Raw genomic sequence first — 12,120 nt, 5'->3', positions numbered from 1 at the left:
AGTAGAGCTAGTACATCTTACCAGCCATAGGACATATGCATGCCAACTAGCCACTGTCAGACAAAGATGTGGTTGCAACTGCTAGCCCATGACAAATGTGCTCCTCCAACAACACATTCCACATTGGGGTGGGACCCCTTTCCTCTAGTGGGTTTCCAGTGGGGAAATCAATCAAAATAAAATATGTAGCCCATTTTACCTTCTTACCCATCCTCAAGTGGTCCTTGTCTGGACTAACCAATGTCACAAAAAAGTCATGGAGGATAGAATATTTGTCATTTTTCTTTCCCTGTGTGAGTCCATGCCCATGGTTATATAATCACCAACCATGCATGCATATAAGCGTGTGATACCACGTACAAATGTAACATCAGGAGATTGTGGTTTGTGAAACACATATTTCTGTACGACCTTTTCAGAAGACTTTGTGCTTGAGATGAAAAACTATTTCAGTCACACTCAAACCTTTTTTTCAAGCAACAAAACCAGACATATTAGAAAACTAGATGATCACCTGCAACCTCGATGTCATCTATATCATGTCTAGAGGGGCTAAGTGGCACCGCATCTAAATAGATAGAAAACATTAACAAAAGCATAGTGTCCAAATCCTTTCAATGAACAAAAAGAATTAATATCCTTACCTTTCTCTTTAGGTGGTTCTTGTTTCTGTGTCTTTTCTCAGTCTCCTAGAGTTTTCCTTTCCTTTCTCCACAACTTCTTCTTTGTCTTTTCTTGAACCATATGTTTTGAACAAATCCCTCTCCCTCACTAGTACTTGTCCTTTAGGGAATTCAATCCACTAAGGATAGTTTTCTAGCTCCCATTGAGAGAGACTATGCATGGTAGATGGATAAATACATGCATTATGTCCAACTTCTAGCCAATTCTTACATAAACTGGGAATTTCAGGTATCTTGTTCTCCTTTACCAAATGTGCAAGATACCTTTCAACCAACATGTGGAAAAGAAATGAAATCCATTCACTAACAAGTCGGTGACATAAGTACCCAACGGTCACCTTGGCATATCTCGAGTGGAGCTCGATATCTCAACACTATCTACATCACACTCTAATACTCCTACTAGTGCGATTTTATAATTGGTTATTGTACTCTGGCTTCAGGCTCTAGCCCCAATAGGGGTGAAAGGTCTGTGAGTAACAATAGTAATAATATTCCTACCTTGGCAAAGAAACTCAAATGGTCATTGGTGTGACACAGACTCTAGGTCATTGATGAAGTTTTTTGGAAGATTATTTATTATTGAACTATGTGGTAATGACATTAAAATGGGGTCGCATGTTCAAACATTAGATATCAAAATATTTCGAAGAAAATTTATTTGACAGACACTTTACAAGGGCTTAAATCACATCCCTTATAAACCTTGTCTTTTTTCACTTGCCCTTGAATCCCTTAGTAATTTTTGGAGAAATTTCTTATCTCTATCCAATTCATACAATAACCTCATAGCTAAGTCATCTTTCTAAAACCATTGTGCTATTGAACTTAAAACTTTCAATACTAGCAAATTAAACAACCCTTTATCTTGACCCATTCAAATAAGTCTAAAAGGACATGGGGTATGCCAAAATGGTCTAAATCCATGACAAATACAAAGGTTCTATTTGCATAGACCAAAACATATTAATTTTAATACAATCATGGCTTATCACTCATTGTTTTATACAATGTGGTGACAGAGTTTGGAAATAGGTTAGAGGAATACCAATGGGTGCAATTTTATTTCTTCTGGTATGAGCTTTATAAAGGGGCTTATTGGGTTGGATGGTTAGTTTCTGGGGAAACATTGCACCTCTGTCATAAATGCCTCTATAGGTAACTCAAAACACTCTGCAAACTATCATCAGACATAGAGGCCTATAACTTCTAACAAAGACATTATATCAAAGATTCAAAGACATTTAGATCTGTGCCTTGAAATGGGCTTTGCACTTATATAAGCTTTGTAAGCAATAGAGAAGTGATTGAAAAGATGTGGGCAGTTCACGGGATAGGGGTAAAAATTATCATAAACACAGACTACCCGACACAGAGACAATCAACACAGACAATCATATATCTTTGTTCTAGTAGTTGATACAAAAAATGAAAATATAAAATGATTCTTCTTGAAAAGAGATCTGCAAAGTTTTATCCAAATCGGGGCATCAAGCGAAAAGTTATGAGCAAGACACTGATAGGTGTCAAACAGTCATGAAAAACACACACTCCTACTAGTACCGAATTGGGGGAATAATCCCTCCATGCTCAGTAGACTTCATCAACCATCCAAGTCCCATACAGGTTGCCTAAGAGGGAAGGAAGAGATCCCTTCATGGCTCAGGAAGTGGATAAACCATGTATGTGCAATGAGCGGCTGAATAGATAGCACTTTTGAACACTTTGGAAGAGAGAGCAATGGAAAAAGGGGAGAGATACTCAAGAGAGAGAACCTAAAGTGACCTTCATTACCAATAGTGAGACTACCCTCAAATGCAACTCACAATACTACAAACATAAGAGAGAAGAAGAGGTTGATACATACAAGAGGAAGTAGGAGCTCCAAGACTACTCATAGAAAGAGAATGAACTAGAAGATGGACTCAAGAGTCTACATGAGAGGATATCTACAAGAGAGGGAGAGAAGGCTTATGGAAGAGGCTTGAAGAGACTAGAGCTATCGTAGCACGAGGATCAATGGTGGTAGAGATGTTCAAAAAGGGAGAGGAGGGCTCCTTTTGTAGAGATTTTGTCACCCTCCTTCACCCATTTACAATTGCTGCCTGTAGATTCCTTTCCCCATCAATCACATAAGCTCGTATGTCACCATCCATGTCCTTTTTGGCTACTCTTGCCATGTGTTCCATCAAAAGATGCTCAAGACTCTTAAAACATTGAGAAATTCAAGAGTCTCCCCACATGGAGCCCTTAGGGCTCTCTTTTCCATATGTCCACATGCTCCTTATTCAACATAGGAATTCTAGAAGGATTCCTCTTGACTCCACACTGTTCCACACTCCTCCACATGCCTTCTACATGCTTGGCATGTGATCTCTCTTATATTATTTGAATACATGGACATGAGATCCACCTTCTTATATGACTCACTCTTCCTATTTTCTAAAAACCCCATAATATCTCATATACACAAATAAACTCTCACCCCATATCAAGGTATTTATCATTCATACACATGGTATTTACATGATCCATTCCACTCGTCCTCTCAATCCCATACAATATCTTAGAAAATAGAATTAAGTGAGAGCCACTAGGCTACCACGATACTCACACTCTTATCAACCATAGAGAAAAGCAATACCAATGCCCAATAAAGCATATCAATTTTCGGCATCACATCTTTCCCCCCTAGCAGATTCTCTGTAGTAGTAGAGAGGGTTTGCTAGCCCTCAGGGTGGTTGAGCATAGAAGAATTCAAGGCCATACTCATTTGGTGCATCCAAATATCACCATGACATCAACATCCTCAAGCTAATATGTTCCATTGGTGAACTTCTTCTCCCATCAGCCAATAAACTTTTTGTCTAGCTGCTTGCCCAAACGACTATTGAATCTCATAACCAAAGCTCCTTCTGCAATATCCTTCTTCATAATTTGGTGTCAAAATGGGCCTTGTGCCTTTTTTGAGAAACTTCCAAGTTTTTTACTGCAACAATAGTGCGAAGACTATGTATCTCCAATTCAATGGGCAAAATGCTTTCTATTGCATATACTAGTTGGAATAGTGTAAAGCTAATAGCTAACTTGTGTGTGGTTCTTTTAGCCCATAAAACTTCTACCAAGTGCCTATCCCAATGCCTTTTATTGATGTCTAAAAGTTTTCCTATTGAATTGCACAACAATCCATTTGTTTTCTCAGCCAAGCCATTACATTGGGGATAGTTTGGCATGAACATGCTATGATTTATCTTTAGCTTATGCACCACATCTTCAATTCGTTCATTTCTAAAAGAGGTTCCTACATCAGTGAGAATTTCTAAAGGGCAACCAAAATGTGAGATAATTTGATCAAAGAGAAATTTTGCAACAGTTCTTGCCTTGTTGACTGTGGCCTTGGCCTCTATCTGCCAAGTTGCATAATTTATGGCCACCAATAAATAATGCTTGCCCTGAGATGAGCGAGGGAGTGGTTCCACAAAGTCCAACCCCCACCTCTCAAAAGCTCCATATGTTGGAATAGGCTTCTAGGGCCCAAGGATCAACTATCGCCTTCCAAAATTTTGGCATGCTGTGTACAACTTTGACACCATTCATATACATCCTTATGGAGGCGTGGCCAAAAGTAACCAACATTAAGAATTCTCCTAGCTGTGCTTGCTGAAGAAAAATGATCGGAGCATTCATGACACTTCTAGGATTCTCCTAGTATCGTGTGATGGACCACCTGATGGAGCACCTTATCTTTTCCCAATTTATAAAGAATGTCATCAAAAATAGTATAGGGGCAAGTTGTGGAGTTAAACCTTGAGGAAACATGCCTTCTTTCACATATTGCTAAACATCTTGTAGTTCTAACCATCCAATATCTACCAAAGAAGCCACCCCTCTGTGTTGTACTGCAATGGCTTGAGTAGCTAACTCATCTGCCCTTTGATTTTCTTTTCTATTTATATGAACAAACTTGCAAAAAGTCAAACTGATTACATAGTGCCATAGCCTTTTGATTAAGCTCCTTCAAATGAGGACTTCTTGTCTTGTAATGCAGGTGAGTATAATGGTTTGATTCTTGGTTTGGAGGATTGTCTTGAAAGTCAAGTTAAAGAATTGGGAGTACTTGATCTTCCTCCCAAATGTGAATTTGAAAGTAACAAGAATACCCGGATCACATACAGAATACATCTCATTCCGCCCTACTACTTGGTCTAGTATTTTGAACATCTTGAAATGGAAAAGGGAAATGATCCCTCTTAGTGCATGCATTCAAATGATAAAAGTCCACACAAACCCACCACTTATTCCTTTCTTCGGTGTGACAACTACACGAGATATCCATTCTGAATCATCATCACAAAAGATGATGATTAGCCTCAAGTAGTTGTGTTACCTCTTTCTTTAGTGCCTTAGCTTGGATCACCCCCAATCGCCTTAAGCATTGCACAACTGGCTTGCTTTCTGGCTTTAACTCAATCTTATGCTCCACAAGAGAGACTAGACAAACCTGTGAATAGCTTATTGCAAAGAGATATGGGAAATCATCTAACATATCCAAGTACTGGAGCTTCTCACTACCTGATAACACTATATTAGAGAATTTGGGAAAATCCTAATTCCCACGAAATAAAATATAGTCACTTCAAAAGTAAAATTTGATGTTTTTTATTGAAACATTAGCTCCATTGAGGACCATGCACAATACTTTCCCAATTCCTAGAAACCCAAGCAAAAATCTTCTGTATGTTGCTATGGCAAAAGGCCTTAATAGATGTGAACATGGCTCCATGGCCAAAAAATTTGTTGATTTGCTAGTGAAAGAAAGATGTTTGTTGTTTTGTATGCATCAAAACCACAAACAAAAGCCAATTTATAGATGTTGCGTTAGGAAGATTCATTGGAGTAAATTAAATTGCAGTATTGTATTGATATATGCAATAGGATTGTTATAGATCTTTGACATCCATCATATAACTGTGGTCTTCAAAGACAAAATTAAACTTGCAACAACTGTTAATTTTTATTTGGTATATAAGATGTATCAAATTAATGTCAAATGCATATGTTTCTATGTTGATAAATTGCAGTATTGACATATGCAATAGGATTATGGTAGAGCTTTGACATCCATCATATAAATGTGGTGTTCAAAAACACCGTTCCATCACAATAGAGCTCATGAAACTCTCCATCACAATAGAGCTATAATCAAAACCATTGACATAGCCAATTTTGCACCACATCGTTTAACATAATCATTAACAATTCCATACTAGTATTCATACTCACAAAGTAGCTCATCTCCGAAGGAGATATCCTTTATGGTTTGCACAGTAATGTAGCCATGGGCACTCAAATTTTCTTGTGACTTTTGAGCCCAAGGTGGTAGTTTAGGGATGTATACAAATATAACATTTGTTCTTTCTTTATAATACATTGAGCTATTTATATATCCAGCAATGTTTCCATACAATACATCTCCCACAATACATTTCACATCTGTCAATGGCTCAATGAATGGATCTTCAAACATTCCATAAGTCTTCATCCTTGGGAAAAACTTGAGGAGAGATCTCCAAGTATCATAATCATACTTTGGACCATTATATACCATCAAATCTTGTTTTTTCTTGATGCTCGTATGTACAAAAAGACCATATCCTGCCCCAGGTATTGTTGATTTCTTTACTTCATAATGGATGCCATCCATTTCGAACACGTGCTCAATGGGTATGGGCAATTTATGTTTCCATAAGCCATTGGATGCAGGATCAAAATTTGTAATAAGATAGCTCTTCAACTTTTCAGGACAATCTGCAACACCTATCATATGTTTAAAATCAAAGAATCATTCTTTTAGTGGAGGAATACAAACTCACATCACAAAGCACATAGCATTTTTTGGACAAGGTACTGACTCAATGTCTATTAATTCTTTCACAAAACAAATTGAAACATAATGTTTTGCTAGTTGAATCTAACCAAATAGTGTCCAAATATAAATCAGAATGTAGGTACAAATGTTTTAGTTGAGCATTTGTGTCTACAACTCTAATTAACAAGATCACTCACATTCCCTAATGGTTGTCTATGCAATAAAATTGAATCAAGTTGGCTAAGAATGCCCTTGCAACATCGGCAGTGATTCCCCTTTCCTTGCATCCAAGAACCATAGCAAAGCGTTTTGCCTCACTATCTTTCAATGGCCCCATTTTGGCAATTTTTCCTAGCATGCATTCTTCCTCTTCATTCAATGTAACATGTTGAGCATGCACCATACTTCTTGTAGTAGGACAAGTCCCTCTCACTCTAGTTTTGGTTATAGGTGAAGTAATACCTTTCTCTGTGTCTTTTTTTGAACTACGAGTAGACATATGAGATTCGACATTCATCCTTTCGAGAACTTCTTTGTTTTTTTCTTTAAATTCAAGGATCACTGGTTGAAAATAATAGAACATATCATGCCCTTCGACAATCGGAGCTTGACCAAATCTGTTAGAAGAGATGGCACTGCGCACATCTACTGCATCATCTAGCATCTGTAGGTACGGTAATAACTCATGAAGCAAAATAGAATCACCACAATCTATATCAAATTTTGTAGGGAAAATGCAATTTTCTGCTGGATTAACACAACCCGTGTAAGGCGAAACATCAATGAACACTGTTCTTGCTGGTTTGCATTCCTCTTTAAAACAACACCACACTCTCATCAATGGTTTAAACTCCGCTTCCACATTCATCCTATCTGGTCGAATGATTCTACTCTTTATATGCTTGTGGCATGCCATCGCACCCCAAACCATGAAGAAATGTAACTTTCTGTTAACATGATGCTCCAAAGTGTCTAGCATGTGTTGCACCATGCCCTTTTCTCCTGCAGTGGACCAAATGCCAACATGGTAGTGATCGAGCAACCATTGTAGAAACTCCAAACACCCAGGACGGAGAACAAGCCAATGCTTCCCATTGTGCAAGCTCATATGTTTATTTGACTTCGAAAAACAACGCTCAAGCAATAACCCTTTCAAATCTATTATCACCGCTAGTCTTATTTTTGTTATCACCTCTTTTGACATTATTTCTGAGGGTGACATTATGTCTTCTCCTTTACCTTCTAAGATTTCTTCCTGCACCTTGGCTTCATACAATGACATTGCATCTTCTCCTTTACCTTCTAAGCTTGCATTCACATTTGTCAATGGAACATTAACTGCAGACATTGCATCCTCAACATTTTCAATCAACCATGTTGAGCTTGGAACTTGCATGCTAATGTTCATATTAGGCACATAATGAATCATTGGATCAGGTGTCACATGTACAGGCAATGCTTCTAGCGATGTGAAATTGAGATGGCCAATATCTGTTGATAAACAAGGAAATGAAATTCATAAGTAGAAACAAACTGAATATTGAGATGGAAAACCAAATTGTCAAACTTTAGGTTGTGTGCTCTCAATGCAATTTGTTTGTGTGAAAGCATTCATGTTTTTCTTTTTTAAAACAAAATTGGAATTCTAAAAAAAAGAAAGCATTCATGTTCATATGCTTAGTATACCCCCTAAAGTTGTTGAATCTATACCCTTTCAAGTTATTTTAATCCCCAAAACTACATATCCTTACAATGCCAAAAACCTTTGCATAATAGATAGAGTGGAGTCCAACATTATCTAGCATTGCCCGAGTGTTCCCACTAAGAAAAGATTTGGCCAAGCGGCCAAAACATATTTGAGCATTCATATGAAGTGAATAAGGATAGAAACAATAATTTACACTAATTCATTCATCACGATCAAGACTCAACACACTTTTTAACATTTATGAACTCATAAATAAATTTGGATGTGTATCACACTCTAAAGGTATTACAACATGCAAACACATCTTTTCATGAAATATAGAAAATTAAACATATTCAAGAATACATATGAATGTTTGAATTATGGCAATGAGATAGAATGAATTTCCAAGTAATATTAAAAGATCTTTGGAACAAAATTAATACATCATATGGAGAATATAGCAAGATAACATATGGAAAACACGAACACCATATAAAAGGACAATTTCAAGGACCTGTTGCTTCCTCTTCTGTTTCCCAAAACTTTGAAGCGTGTTTTTGTAAATGCTCACGCTGCTCTTCATTGAAGGGTTGAAGCTCTTTTTGTCCTGGTATGGTATCAATTTCTTTATCCCCTCCACCATCAATTGTATCATCTTCTTTTGATACCCCCTCTATTGCCAATATTGGTTCTTGCAAGCCAGCCCATTGTCGAATTTCATGATTACTGTAAGCATACGTGCAACATATACTTTCAACCTTTGCCAACTCCTCATAAGTCTCAACAACTGAAACAACACGCCTCTTACAAGAAAGAGACTCTATTGCAGCAAGCCCCTCAGAGAACAAGTCCAATACATACTCATCTTCTCGACAGAAACCCATGATCATGTCTTTCATGATACTTGAACGTTTTCTTTTCAAGGATAATTCAATGTCAAATTCATCATCATCCTCCTCGTCATCATCATCCTCATCACCTGATTCTTCTGCACCACTTGATTTTTCATATTTTTCATCTGCAACATATATTGATGGCTTACATTGTGCATTGGTATAGCGCTCAATATCGTTGAAATGCTTTTCCTTGCTTACCAGTACACAGGCAATTAAGCCATCCATAGATCCAGTGACAAATATATCTGTAGTTTCAAAATTAAGGCAACCGAAGTGTATTTTATATTGTCCGCATGCCTTATTTAATGCATTCTTCAAACATGATACATGATCCATGGTCAAGAACACCACAAGAAGGAATTGCACTGGGGGAGAAGCGATTGTCATCAAGCTTTCCAACAAACACTCAAAGCGATCCTCATTCCAATTTCTACTTCTGCTTGGTCCATACATTACATCCAAAAAGGCAACCCCTATTGCCATTGGCTCTTGGTACACATTATGTATAAATTCCATTCCCTCCAAGTTTGAACCGACTGTGTAGAACCTCCAAGGCCGGGTGGAATTCGGTCCATGACTTGCACCTTCACTTTGTCCCATAATCCACCTCAGATACCCCTTTGCAGCATCAGGCAATGGTGGAGTTTCCTTGCCCTGTTGAAGCTTCACTTTTAACCATGAGTCAGAGCAACCACGAATCCGATGATACAATTCTGGAGTAATTTTAAAATGTGATCTGCACTCATCCCAATTTTTTAACATTAAAGAAGGCCGTTCTGCCGATATAAACATATAAAGTTCTTCTTGTAGTGCAGCATCTCTCTTGATTTGCATAGCTCGTCCTTCAATATCAAGAATCATGGCATCAGTCTTTGTTTTAGCTATGACTACTCTACCTTCCTTAATGTCATTTTGAATTTGACCAATTTGATCATCACTCAATCCACGCAAGCATCTAAACATTGAGACTGTGGGTTGCCTACGGCATTTTCCATCTTGTGAATATTTGCCTGCAATGTAATCCTCAAGGATGGAGATCCAACCATTATAAATGGCATCGCTTGTGATTATCATATGTACATCCTTCGTGGCAAAGCTATTGCCCAATGTTACCTTGCCAGTGTCAATGAAAGCCTGCAAAATATATGAATCCATTAGAATGCAATCATTAAGAAAACCAACTTGTAAAAAATGATTCATAATTAAAATCTGTACTTACATCCCAATTCTCACGATCTGGATGTCCTTTTGCAAGCCCTTGTTGTGCTTTCTTGGGTCTGTTAAAGAGAATCCATTGTCCCCTCACCTGCTTAAGTATATCAATGTATGGAGATTGTCTCAAGATATTTTGAGACTCCAGGTTTGCCATCTTTGATATCTCCACACAAAAGCGTGCGGGACAATTCACTACAATCCTCGCCTGGCGGGTGCGGTAGTAGTTCTTTCTTTGGGCCGTGCTGTTATCATCATTAGATGTGAATATTTTAGCAGCATATATTGAATGTTGTCCAGATAGTATCCAGTAGTGGCACTTGGTTAAATCCTTTTTATCTACCCTTTCTAGGGGCTGCTTTGTTTCAGGATTGAAAGGCATTAAATCCGCTACAGTAGCAGGAGGCCTAGAGTTATAACCGAAGTCTGCAGCAAGCTTCTCCACATGCTCTTTGTTCAACCCTCTATATACATAGCTTGGAGGAGCTTTTTGACATCTTGCAACTGGAATTGAAAATGTTGCATGCAACCCGAATGGGTAGTATTTTTCATATTCCACCAAGCCTGATGGTTTCTTTTGCCCTTTTTTTCCTATGACCTTTCCACTTGGCTCCAATTCACTACCACTGCTTCTTTCCACAACTGCTAGCATACCCTCTGGAGGTGTTCCTTCTTGTGGTAGATCAACTATAGTTAGCTTTCCTTTCTTTGCTCCTTCTCCGCTACCACCTGGTGCTTGAACCATAGTCGATTTACCTTTCTTTGTTCCTTCCCCACTATCTTCCCCACTCTTACGCTTCTTTAATGTTGCTGAAACTTTGCGATATGATTGAATGATTGTTGTCACTGTGTGAATTTCATTTCCATCAATTGATTCAACACTTATCCAGCCTCTTGAGTGCATGTTGTCATCTACATCAGACTTCATACGAGATGCTTCATAATCACAGGGATCCAAGAGAAACTTCTTATTTTGATTTATAATGATCAACAATCCAATATCTCCCTCTTTTCCAACCACATCTTCAGTGATTTGATGTACCGATCCAACACAAGTGTATGCACTTTTATTAGGTAACAAAACAAATAAGTGAACTCGTGTCAACTGTGCTCCCTCAATACTATATATGTCAAAGTACCAAGGTATGCTTTTCTCTGCAAATCCACTTACAACTTTCTCAACCTTCTTCACATTTGTGTCTTTCCTGTAAAAGACCCAAGCAATATACAAAGTATCATCTTTATAATCTTTAAAGTTAGACAAAACACATTATCGATAAACATATCTGAAATAGAATCTAGAATTGACACTAGACCTAGTAGTAGATTTGAAAAAGTACTAGATTCTAGGGAGATTTGGCCACAATAGGGAGAATTGGCCGTGCGGCCAAATCTTATGGGCTTCTTTTAAAGCACTGGAAGGGGAGGTTTAGATGTGTAGCCAAATCATATGGGCTTCTTTCAAAGCACCAAAGTTTGGGGAGATTTGGCCTTGTGGCCAGATCTTGTGGGCTTCTTTCAAAGCACTAGGGTCTGGAGAGATTTGGCTGTGCAACCAAATCTTGCTAGCTTCTTTCAAATCAGTCAAATCTTTCTAGCTTCTTTTAAATCACTTGGGTTTAGGGAGATTTGGCCGTGCGGCCAAATCTTGCTAACTTCTTTCTAATCACGAGGGTCTATGGAGATTTGGCCGTGCGGCTAAATCTTTTCAAAGCACGAGGGTTTGGCGAGATTTGGCTGCAGTCAAATCTTGGTAGCTTCTTTCTAATC

Source organism: Dipteris shenzhenensis, chromosome 13 (assembly GCF_047967505.1).
Source record: "Dipteris shenzhenensis isolate YYH24624 ecotype China chromosome 13, Dip_SZ_1.0, whole genome shotgun sequence".
Classification (NCBI taxonomy): Eukaryota; Viridiplantae; Streptophyta; class Polypodiopsida; order Gleicheniales; family Dipteridaceae; genus Dipteris; species Dipteris shenzhenensis.
The sequence above is the reverse complement of the archived record's forward strand: the minus strand, read 5'-3'. Positions refer to the sequence as shown.